Below are 12,764 nucleotides of genomic sequence, written 5' to 3'. Positions count from 1 at the left end.
TAAAATCTCTAACAAATCCACTATACGAAATGTGATGTGAAGGATATCAGATTTTAATATCTTTCCGTGCGTTATGGTCCATTCAGAAGCGCCGTCTGCTCTCGCAGCTCGTCTGCATTGTCGCAAATAATAGCAGACGTGCTTAAGGATTGGTATGTAAAGCAAGAAAGATATCGCAATTAGTGCCAATGTGCGAACAAATTACTGATGGGTGTACTTAATTATTTTGCATACAAGCAGACATAGATTTAAATATTTTCAAAATGAGTCAAAACGAAGAACATATATTTATTTTTTTTGCGCATAGAAAGTGTTTGCTCGTACAGGAATGTTTGTCTTTACTAGTCTTCGGCATGGAAGATATTTCATGTCATTTCACGGGCATTATTTCTGTTCGAAAGGAGGTGAATTATTTGTTTGAAAAGTTCTTCGAAGTTTATGTTCAAAACATCGGCGGTTCATTCTCTCAAAAACCTGGGAGAAACTTCGTCTGAGAGGTTCTTTGAACTCGTGTAGTTACCCATGACCTACCATTTATAATTATAGTCACCATTAATAACCATAGAAGCCCTGAAAGTTCTTTAATTATTATCGCACAACAATAAAAACAATAACAATACTAAATGCCAAGAAAAGCTAGACAACCTGTAATTACGTCGTTTAACGGTGGTCTTGACAGATCTCAACATTTGGGAAAGAAATCTGCCCCCTACGGATTTCAGGTTACAAGTAACAGCTGTTCGGCTTCTAAGCAAGAGCTCTCTAAGGAATTCAAAAGTCATGACACAGAAAGTTTACTTCTGAATGTATGCTCTATATAAAATCGGAACGCTAAATCGAAGAAGGACTGTGACTGCTAGAAATTAAAAAACTGCGTCGTTTCTGACCCTACTCAGAGGTGTCGGATTCTTTCTTTGGAGACATGGAACAAATGGGACCGAAAATATGTTCTTGATTTTTAAAATTAATTTCTGAGTGTATTTTTTAACAATTCTGTACAAACCAAGAAACAAAGTCAGGTGGCAGCGTAATGAAACGACCAAATTGTACACGCACGACAACATGGGGGAAAAAAAGAAACAACTTAAACTGTCAGACAGTTCAGTTCTGAAAGCATGTCGAACAATTCGAATAAGTACCCCTAAAAATCTCGTCTGAGAAAAGTAACCCACAGATCTGAAGGCAGATGACGAAGCCTCGGCAGGAAAGAAAAAAACGAGAGACAAATCGGATCCTCGGTGATTCTTAGAACCCAAAAACATAAACAATTATTACCTTCCCAATAGGAACAAAATGCAGCAAATTGCAAAGAGAGGCTGAATTACTTGTGTGCGACGCGCAACAAGCTGTAATTTCTCAAATGGTTGCGGCGTTTCTGGTTGGGTTGTGCGCAGAACAAGCTCAATTTAGTGTAACGCACAGAAGATACAACACTTAAGAAAAGCACTGCGGAAAACGAAGACAGTTCTCTGTTCTTCACCCCCCCTAGACTTTTTAAAACGCGTACATTTCTTTCCAGAAACATGAAATCCCATTTCCTCTAGTCCAGAATGGACAACACGCCGCAGACTATGATTAAGCGAGGAAAACCATTCACATGTAACTCTGTCAATTTCTCAACGCTTCTTAATACCCCTGGATTCTTCTCCCCTTAAAAGGGAAGTTTTTTTTTTTGACTGTGTATCGCTGTATGGGTGCGTGTTTACATATCCACAAGTGTTTCACCACTAGAGTATAATAAAGACGTGTTTGTACCGCTGATCAAAACGCAAAAATTCATGTGTGAATAAAACACTTCTAATGCGGTTCTAAAGCAACACCTTGCTGTCTAATAACATCACTTGGATAAACACTGGGCATTTATCAGAATCCCCACTTTTTTTTTTCCAAATTATTTTAAAATTCAGTGACTGCGCTGAGCCTGGGTGTGGAGAGAAAGAGACTTGTACCTTTTACGAAAAGTGGGGAACGTCTGCATCGGTTGGTGGCCTGAATTTGATCCCAATGAACTGATGTGTTTCCTCGGACGGTCTTCCCCCGGGGATTTTGAGAATTTCCAATAAAGCTCCTTTGATTCGGAAGACCAGATTTCGGAAAACAGAGGGAACGTTATCCACCACAAAGACAGGACCGCGCGTTCCTCCAAAACTCCCTCTCCCTTCTCCTCAGCGGTATCTCCTCAAAAAGTTTTCCGCCAGGTCCCGTTCAAAAACACAGCGAGGGAAGACGAAATAACTCCCGTCATTCGGCTACTCTCTCCTGCAAGCCGCACAGACCGTAGCAGCCTGTGTGCAATCCATTCTCAGACTCAGAGGACCACCCCGAAACAGGAAGTTAACTTTTTGTTTTTCTAAAAAATACTCGTGCTGGTTGGCTGCGGTTATCCTCTTCCATTGGCACCGCTTTTCTTTCTTTCTTTTTTTTGCCGACGCGAACCAAAAAAGTCTACCCCTCTTTCTCCACTGCGCTCCTTCTGATCTTGTTGAGATTGTTTGTCGGTGCTATTTTTTTTAAAAAAGGAAGTTAAACTAACCAGGGAGTCGCTTACGGCATTAGGATCCTTCGTGTTGAAGTTCGGTTGTGTGTGTGGCTGAGGATGCTCTCAGACTCAACCTCCCTGATGCACAGCACGCTGTCTCTCCGGTCGAGAGGAAACCGCAAAACCCGGACTGGAGTTGCTGTGCCAATACGGGACGAACAATCTTCGAGGTGCGATACCTTACGGGTGGAAACCTGTGTTTTCTTTCATTCCTAACATTAACGCCACATTCAAAATGTCCAGACTATACAGTAGACATCCACATTGTAAAATAACTAGAAACCACCGAATATTGTGTGTCCTTGGTCTCACAATAACACATATCTGAAAAAAAATAAGAACAGTTACACGTGAGAGATCGCTTTATTAGAGAGATCACTTTATTAGCCATATACAATTTCTTGCATTAGAGAAAAAGCTATCTGGCCCATCTAGCCCCTCGGTAATAAATTGCAATTTGCTGGTTTCATTACATGAAGTGACTCTCAGTCCTAACAGCCTGTGAAATACTGTTTTAATCAAATGAGGCTGAAAAACGTCACGCAGGTACATAAATGAAACTTAATTAGCCCAGATCAAAACTTTAATTTTGTTCTATATACAATCTTTTGGTTGTTCTTAATATGTTCTACCCTGTGGCTCAAACACCTCTGAAATCTTTTGTGTGTGTACAATATACGTACAAGAACGCCAAAACAGAATCATTTGAAGCCACAGACTGAAAAGAAAGGCTGTATTAAGGTTTTTGCTTCATTTAAGTACCAGAGTACCCAGAGTCTGGTTTTAATATATTAATATCCTGCAGCATGTGAAAATAATATAATTCCATTTATTTAGACAGTATGTTTCATTCCAGAGATCTGAAAGTGGCTCCTTCCTCCCGTCTTTTTCCTAACTGCTTCTTTCAAGTCAGGGTCCTGGGGGAGTCAGAGCCCATTGTGGCAAGCAGCGGGCGCAAGGCAGGATACACCCTGACAGTACGCCAGTCGATCGCAGGGCACTCACAGACCAGTTTTCCCAGAAGCCAATTAAACTGCCAGTATGTTTTTGGGGCTGTGGGAGGAAACCCACACCAACATGGGATGAACATACAAGCTCCACGCTCATAGCACTCCGGGTTCAGAACCGGACCCAGGGTGAGGTAGTGATGTTACCCTCCAAGCGGTTCACGTGTAGGAGCAGGCCCACTTCATTTTGGAGGGCAGAATTAGGAACGGGAGTATGGTCAAGACGTAGTGAAGCTGCCATGATTTGTCCCAGCCAGGACAAAACTAGCCGCAAAAAGAAAAAAAGAACTGCTTGTTCTTTAACGATGAATGCAATCACTTTTCTGGTGTTTTGTTTACATATATAAGAGCAGTTTGTCTGCTACTATTCTTTCTAGAGGTAATACAAAGTTTAAATTGGGTAGAAGTTTGGTGCAAAATATTAAATAGCTCTTTAATATTTGAGCTAAAAGGTGAAAAGGTCATTTTCAACGTTTGTACAGTTACGCACATTTAGATGTTTCGCTGCCACTGGGACTGAAGGAATGCATTTGGTTTAATTTGGTTTTCAGGTGAATTAGAAAAAGCCTCCAGTGTTTCCTTAACATGGTTCACTACTTGTCCATGGGTTTTGGGACAGGCCGCCTGGCTTTGGCCTGTGAGCACACAGTAACAGCCAGACAGTGCATTATCCACTGTTTTAAATACACTCTGATCTGCTGCAGTTTTACAGCAATTGACTTTTCTGCTTTCAGTTGTATATATTTTTCTTGCTCTTTCAAACTACAGGCTCTGCGCGACAGCTTTGTGTGCAGTGGTGTTTGTAGGCGCTCCATTTTTAGTTTCTTATCTCTCCACGGTGGTTCTGTTCTCTTTCATGTGATGCTGTAAATGGTCTTTCAGGCGTATTATATTGTAAGGCACTTTTGGCAAGCTTCTCCATAAACAATTCTGTCACTGTTAGACAAGGTGTTCTTCACGGGTGATGATTTATTGCCCCTGTTAGACTTTTTTATTTTTGGTTTGTGCCTTCTTATTTATATACACCCCTGACTAATGACTCTCTTTTTGTGAATTCTGCGTGTGTGTCTAAACGTGTGTATGGGGTATCCTTCAAGGGGTGGCATTCCATTGCTCTGTCTTTATATTCTAACAAATCAACTCCCTGTAGTCTTGTCTCCTCCAGAATTAGCTATGGCAATGCCGAGCTTGGCTGCAGCTCCTAAGACTACACTGAGCAAACTGTAGAACTTAAAAAAAAATGGGCAAGTAGGATGCTAAGTCCCGGGCTGGCGCTCATATTACTCTGCACTGGTTTCAAGAAGGATCAGGAATTGATTTTACAATCTTCAGGCATTAAAGACTTTAAAACATCTCCAGCTTGTGCTTCAGTTTTCTCTGTTGCAATCTGTCCTGTTGCAAAACTGAAACGATCTATTGCCTGTTGTCCATCTCAAAGATCAGGTGTGAGCAGTAGAACAGTAGGTTCTCCTTTATCTACAGTCTTAGCTCCCGAACACTTACACAAATTCTTCAAGTATCTGCCGCTTTGTATGTATGGGCACAGAACTGTTTTTTAATGGGCCTTTAATTAATACTTGTTTTTTTCACTTTGTCTTCACTTGTATTATTTCCCAGTTTTTCTGTATTGCACTTAATACATGTATTATTATTATTATTATTATTATTATTATTATTATTATTATTATTATTATTATTACTAGGTTATTCAGTGTTCTTAACTCCACAAACCTTTGTTAGCAGATTTGGATTTGTGTTCTCTCTCTTCATCTGCATTAAATTTCCTGTGTGCATTGCCTAGAACATGCAGGCTGGTTTTTCAAAGCATGCAGCTCCTGCTTAAAACCATGTGGACCACATTTTATGAGGGGCTAATACAAAACTCAGGAGTAAGCGGATGTATTTTGGACTGTTTCCTTTTGAAGGTAATTAATAATTAGTTCTTATTGCACTTGAAGCTTTTTGAAAAAGTATGTGCATGTCCCTAGAAGTATAAGCATGTGTAATGGCTATTGGTTTAGCAAATATGGATAAGCATAATACTGGCATTGAATTAGAATTTGGCACAGACTTGCTGCACACCATGATCTAAGTGTGCTGATCTGCTTTCTAAAGGAAATGAAAACCTGTTGGTTTTTCGTATTAAGGCGTCAGCTTTCTCAGGCTAAGTCTTTCATGTGTTAAAGACTTTGAGATTTAATATATCCAACCATTGACTGCCAAGCATTCTAGGTTCACTTCTAAATGTGCAGGTCTGTTTTTTTTTGGTAGGATGCATGTTTTTCCTTCAGTGTAGCGTCTTGAATTACCTGGAGCACGGGTCACCAACGCTGGTCCCGGAGTGACTGAATCCAAGCAGTTTTAGGGGTAACCTTTCTAAGGACATGGGTCAGTTTGATTGCACTCATCTAAGCAGGTGATTTGTAAAATTAAGAAACTTGAAATTGAAATTGAAATCTCAATACTCTTGAGCTATTGTGGACTGTTTCTCCTTTAAAAGAACAACTTACTTTGCCTAATCTTCTGCAGCATCTGTTGTGCCAACATGCACATGAGAACCACACCATCAACACTGTGGTCTCCCTGTGACATGGGATATTAGCCAAGGAATTGAACCCTGGGCCCTTGCAGTAGCAGCACTCAAATCAATCGAGCTACCCAATCTCTGTAGACATCTTTCTCTATACTACATCTTTCCCTATCTTTCTTAAATGCACTCTTACTGTAACGCAGAGTTACTGTGTGTTGTCGGCGTGTGGATACGAAGAGTCCTCTTTTGTGTGTTAGAATTACTCACTCCCAGACCGTGACCATCTGGGTCATTGCCAGGGTCCAGGTATCGGCAAGTAGAAAGGTTTTGCCTTCCTTCATTGAGCGATGACGGCAAATAATAGAAGCGGATGCATTGCCAAACCTGGATCTCACAGTTGCGCTTCGAAACAAGCAAAAGAAGAGAAATGAGAATGACGGGGATAAGGACGGCCCTAGAGAGGCTCCACTGTCGCAGGTGCCCTCTCTCGGTGCACGTTGTCCTCTGCGCTCTAGCTATTGCGAGTTCAAGCCAGGGTAATGGTTTGGCCTGGAAGAGGACTGGGCTGCAGTCGGCCCAGTAACCCCCAGCGACGTCTCTGATGCCTGCGGGCTCACGGTGATGTCGACAGGGGAGGCGCTTTGCCCTGCGATAGGTACTGAGCCTTCTCACCACCCCTGTGGACACGGTAGCGCGACAGTTCAGTGGGTCGGCAGGTCAGAGAAGCCTGCCTGCGATTCTTCATTCTCCCCATTTTGGGACATTCCTACTTGAGTGGGCATATAATTGAATCTAATTGGCAATTCCGAACTTGCAATGAATAAAGTGAATTTTTGCTACGTAACACAAATGTCACCAAGGTGATATTCATCCATGCCTTTTTAGCCTCTTCATCCAATTTGGGGTCGCACGGAGGCAAACAACAGGGACAAGGCAGGGTACACCCTGGAGAGGACGCCAGTCCATCGCAGGGCACACGCACATACAGTACACACCAGGGAACTTTTCAAGGAAGCCACTAATTCAAACAGCATGTTGTTGGACTGTGGGTGGAAACTGGAGCACCTAGAGGAAACTCAAGTAAACACAGAGAGAAGATGCAAAGAACTGACCCCAGGGCTCCAGTGCTGCAAGGCAACAATGCTGACCACCATGAGTAACATACTTCTTTATATACAAGCCTGAAATCCCTCTGTGGGCCCAAGGTTGTTGTCACTGTTTCGTCCAGGTGGTGAGTCTGGTCTCACACCTATCCAACAGCACAGCAATGTTGTTAGAATGGAGAAGGAAGACAAGCGGCTTCGCTTTCTAACAGGGATTCAATGATTTGAATTGACTTGGATAAAAGCTTCAGAACATAACAAGGGGCTCTCCTGGAATATCAAGACTATTCAAAGAAAATTGTAGAAAAATCCTCATAAATACATTTCAATGCAATTATGCCAATTGTTTTGAATTTACCAGAAGAGCATCTCTAAATGTAAGCCCTTTCCATTCAGGCCAGGACATTCTAAATCAAGATACTCAAGTTTCTTTTGATGGCTGTTCTGTATAATAAAAGGCTTATGTTGGTGCCAGCCAAGGCTTGTCTGAAGCCTTCTCCTGCTGTAATTGAATTGGACACACCTGTCTTAATTGGCTAATTAGAATCCTATGGAATAAAATTCCACAGGTGAAAAATGGGTTAATTTGATTGGCCCTTTGGATAAAGGAACATTCCATGGCAATTATCAATAATTAGGATACAACAGCAGTCAGGGGGTATAGAGAAGGAACTGTGTCAAAGTTCATGTAGTTCAGGGAAATACTCAGGGGTAATCTGAACTGGAGAGAGTTTAGATGGTATCAGAGAATTTATTTTACTCCTGTACTTTATCAGCAGTCAACCTGCAGTCTTAAATGCAGTTAAAGTTTGTAGTAAAAGAAGTATTTAAGAAAGTTAACAGAAGAAATGTGCAAGTAGTTTGTTTGTAATGGAGCGGATTTAACGAATGCATGAACGATCCTGAGTGATTTTTTAGCATTTTGCCTCTGCTACGCTTCACTCTATTCCTGGAGTTAATGTGAATTCTCCATAGTCTGTGTAGAATGGTTGATTAGTGCTGATTTATAGTTGGAAACTGGGTGCTGAAGGTTAAGCCATGTAAGGTCTGCCAGTAGGTCTGAGAGAACACAAGGGACATATACTTTCCTATTGACAGCAAAACCTGGCCATTTATCAAAGGGATGAGCCAGGGTTAGTGTGTCAGGGTGTTCCTGGGTGTGTGACTAACAGTTTTTAAGAAAGAGGAATGGAGTTTGTCAGGTATTAAGAAGTTCCAGCTCTTCCATGGGATTGTAGGAGTCTTTAGTCTATCCACAAGGGAACTGAAAATTTATTTTCTCAACTAATACTTCTGTGATGGACTGGTTTTTGGGACTGAGCAGGTTTCTCCAAAAGGAGACAGCTGGCACATCCTAGGAGCCTGAAGGGGTTCTGCAAGCCAAGACCAGTGACAGTCACTGAAACGCGCACTGCTCATCTGGTCATGTGCTGTCTCTAGGTTTCATGTCTCCATTCACAACAGGCTTGCAGCTATCGGGTTTTATGCTGTTATTGTTTTCAAACTTCCAGTTACACATGAACTGGGAATGACCAGAATTCCTAGTGGGTACCAGGAAGTCAAGAATGTCTGTTCATAAAGAAAGCAAGTTTGCCAGCCTTTCCAGAGAAAAAAAGATATGCAAAGTGAGAAAGGGAGAGGGGAACAGGGTGAAAAGAAGGGGTAGAGAGAGGAAAGGAGAGGAGTGGTTTAAGATGGATAAAGAGAAACCAAAATCTAGAGGAAGAGGAAAAGGGTGAGTCAGAGAAGGAGACCACAGTATCCATGGGAATAAGTTAGGCACGCATATTGTGATAATATTGAAATAATACTTTTATTGGAGTGATGTAAGTTAACATCTATATTTAGATTTTTTATATTTTTTCTTGTCCTATTTATTTTCATTTTTGTATACGTACCACATTTCATGTAAAGAGGGGGGCTGCTCATATTTCAGACACCTTAGAGACATCTTTCGGTGTGTATAGTGATTTATCTTGACACTTTCTATATAGTGAGGCACCCACTATATGGAAAGAATTTGAGGATACAGGAAAAATGCAATGCTGCCCTCTATTGACAGCTGTGCAGTCATTACACTTGAGTATGTTTGAATATGACTGGTCCAAATTTAGCCAAGAATAACTACTGCACTCACTGTACTTGCATAAATCTGCACATATATCCTCCTAGTGCTAACACACACAGTCTCACACAAAGAAACAGTCACAGAAACATTTGTGAATTTTGTAGCAAAAGTCAAAAATAGAGATTAAAAGTATCCCCTTTGTGATTATCTTGAACTACCCATGTTGCACAACAGTGCCAACACATGAGTCAGCTGGGATGCATACGTTGCACGCTGTCAACTTGGAGATCAGAGTCCAAAGATTATGAAAGATTCACCTACTTATTTCCTATAACATCTAAGCAATGTCCAGGACCTCAGCTGAACACACAGGCTCTGTGATCGGAAGTCATGTGTCTTAGTCATTAATATCAGTTTGCATCACGACCCAGCATATTTTTGGGTCTTGAGTAAGTGATTTTTCTTCTCTGAGTGGAAAGCAATATCCATTAACATATCCCTCGGATATACACAATATCCATTTCCCCTGCAAAAACTTCACAGATAATCTTACAGTTGAATTAATCTCACAGTTGTGAATACTAAGCCAGGTACTTCTGAACACATACAAAACGCTGTCGAGTCTTTAAAAGCCTTCCCATGATATCATGTTGCAGAAATGTTTTGCTTCTGTTGAGTCCTCCCAATTTGCAGGTTCTACTTGTACGGTCCTCTGGCTGCAGTATAAAATGTTTGAAATGTTGTAAGCTAAAGGAGGCCATCTCTGCGCTACTCACTCACAAGTATTACTCCATCTCACTCGTTGCTACTAGCTAATCAATCCCAGAATTCTAACCCAGTCCACATCCAGGAAGCAATTTTCAAATGTTTGTAAGTTTCAGAGCCCCCATAAGTCCTTTTGAAAGGTATCTGGTTATTTAATGCAAAGCCTCAACTTAGGAGCTCATATCCTTGGCTCTGTGTTTGACAGTCCTTTGAGTTGACTTTATCAGTCCCAGAGTCCCAGACACAGGCGCACAGAAAGCAGAGAACACATTTGCAGTGCATTAACATTGTACAGCAGCACACAGATGCCTGGGACTCATGCACTGTGAAGCTGATACAGTCACAGACTTTGTAGGTATAGAGCATGCTACCAAAGAACTGGGAGGAGCTCTGGTAGAGAAGGGAGGATTTCTACAGAGAAGTGTTATGTTACATCATCCAGCCCAAGGCCATTGAAAAGTTACAGTCATAGCCCTCTCCTCACCCAACACGTGAGAAGAGTGTGATTAGGAGAGATTTTCAACGAAAGCTCTGAGTGCTCTTAGCCACCCAGGGTGGTTGCATATGGTCACACAGCTGTTGGAGCCATATGCCAGGTCCGGTTCCTGCAAACTGAATGGACTCCCTTTCACCACGTTTCATTCATGTCAGGAGGACAGGAAACTTCAGAATGGAGAGGATTACTGTCATGCTCAGATAGGAAGAGACATGCGCTCTGTCCTGGCAAGGGGGAATAATGATCTATCAGTTGATTTCATTTTCCTGTCTTTATGATCACTTACCTGCTGCTACACTGCCAGTCTGTGCATCTGTCTTCCTGTGAGTTTATGTCTTGTGTTTTATTTTGTCAGCATTACACAAAATATTCTTCTGTCCTTTTTCCCTGGGAAAACATCAGGGATGTTTGCCCACGCAGTCTGTCCACCCAGATCCCAACTGATGCTTTTATTCTCGCTCAATAGCTGGTTCTGTGGTTCTGCTTTGTTATATATTTATTTAATTTAATGCTTTGTTTAACCAGATTAATCAACTGAGAACCAAGTCTCATTCACAATAATGACATACCTGGCCCAGAGTTTCACACCATTGCAGCACAGAAAGCCAAACAAGGAAAGAAAGAAAACAACCAATTTCAGATTTAAATAACACACAAAAGACGTGATAATGCAATTTATTCTGGTTATTAGCAATGACTTGTGCTAAAAACACTAGTTGCTATGGAAGGGTAGGTTTGATAGAAGTGTGACAACTCATTTGAGGTAGGCACAAGGTACTGTGATAAAGTGTGTGGATATGAAGGTATTATCACAACTAATGATCAGGAAATTAATTTAAGTGTTCAAAGAGTAAAAGATCATAATGATGAGTGTGATGGGTTATGCCAGTGATAAACCTTCTGACAGAACGGTAGAAGACATCAAGTTTCCTTTAGAGGCCAATCTGTAAACATCATCCCCATAGTCCAAGAATATACAGTATGTATGCAGAACTGGACTGGTGTGTACCTATGGAAACATGCATAACAAGATTTGTTGTCATAAAGGAAACCAACTCTAGTTTGTAATATCCTATGAATATTGTGAATGATCCTTAACTTTCCATTTCAAGCACTAGATGCCTAGCAAAACTACTGTGATTATGTGCTTGTAGTACACATAGTAGACTTTAAACTTTAAGGAAAAATACAGAAGTAACAAGGTCACAATGTGCAAAACATTCTACTTATTTTAGGGATGCAAATCTTAAATTGCACATGCCCATTAAGCTGCTCAAAGCCAATACCAGGCTTATTGCCTGGGATTATCTGAATGGCCTCTCAAGTAAAATGTGCAGTCTATTCATAGATCTGCGGTGAAAATAAGAGTTTGACTACATCACTGGCTACATTAATGCAGTGGGTCCAACACAGTCAAAAATTGGATACAGATTTTTTACAGTTTTCTTTTTAGGGTTTCCACCAGCATGTGCTGCATGAAATAAAATTCTTAAGTCTTTGCTTGAGGCTTTTTAAGGGGTCCATGAGCTTTCTGACGATAGGCTGCCAGCTGGAGGTCAGGTAGCAAAAATGCAAAGCATGCTGGATCCACAACTGCGTTAGATGGCAATAAGCTGGCTTCTTATGAGACTCTGCTGCTACTGAATTTATATTTTGAATAGAAGCTGATTTGCATCTTTTGCATCTCGAAGTCATTACATCTCCATAGGGAATTGCAGAGTTGTAGAGTGATTTCACTAGATGCTAACCCTCCACCAAGTTTCACATAAATTCAGGGAGCTTTATTGACATGACTGAAGAATCACAGCATTGCCACAAGCCATTCCAGCCTCACATTAAGTGCATGCTTGCTCGTTATAACAACGAGTACAGGTACAGGTCAGGGGCAGCCTCAGTCCTTCGCACCCAAAGGCAGCAGTGTGCTTGCTCGAAACCAAATCCTGACCATCATCTGCATCCTGGTGTTCACGAAAGCCATAAGTCGCAAGGTAGTGTCACAGGCTGACAGCCAAGGGGTGCAATGATGTAGTCTGCTTTATGAAGCGATGTCATTTCCATGCACAGTCCCATGTGTGGATAAAATGTCATTTCCATTTAATCATTTTCAAGATAAAAATGGCAGTCTATCCGTGGCATCTTTGGGTGCAATTGTTGTCACTAGGTGGTCGATACTGGTCATCTGCAAGAGCAGTGTACCTTTGGCATAGAAAATCTCCTTGGGGGATTTCTTCCAGTTCTTCCAGTTTGTAAATGTTC

At 41.3% G+C, this 12,764-nt stretch overlaps 1 protein-coding gene across 2 annotated transcripts in view; it reads right to left on the bottom strand.

Moving 5' to 3' along the window:
- The window catches only part of gli1 (GLI family zinc finger 1), a 61,333-nt gene extending 58,708 nt beyond the window's left edge, over positions 1 to 2,625 (bottom strand). For both annotated transcript variants that reach the window (XM_088633631.1, XM_088633632.1), the window contains exon 1: positions 1,950 to 2,625. The gene's annotated coding sequence lies outside the window, so the exon portion shown is untranslated. The remainder of the gene's footprint in view (positions 1 to 1,949) is intronic.
- Positions 2,626 to 12,764: the final 10,139 nt, after the last annotated feature.

Source organism: Lepisosteus platostomus, chromosome 1 (assembly GCF_059453375.1).
Source record: "Lepisosteus platostomus isolate fLepPlt1 chromosome 1, fLepPlt1.hap1, whole genome shotgun sequence".
NCBI lineage: Eukaryota > Metazoa > Chordata > Actinopteri > Semionotiformes > Lepisosteidae > Lepisosteus > Lepisosteus platostomus.
The sequence above is the reverse complement of the archived record's forward strand: the minus strand, read 5'-3'. Positions and strand labels throughout refer to the sequence as shown.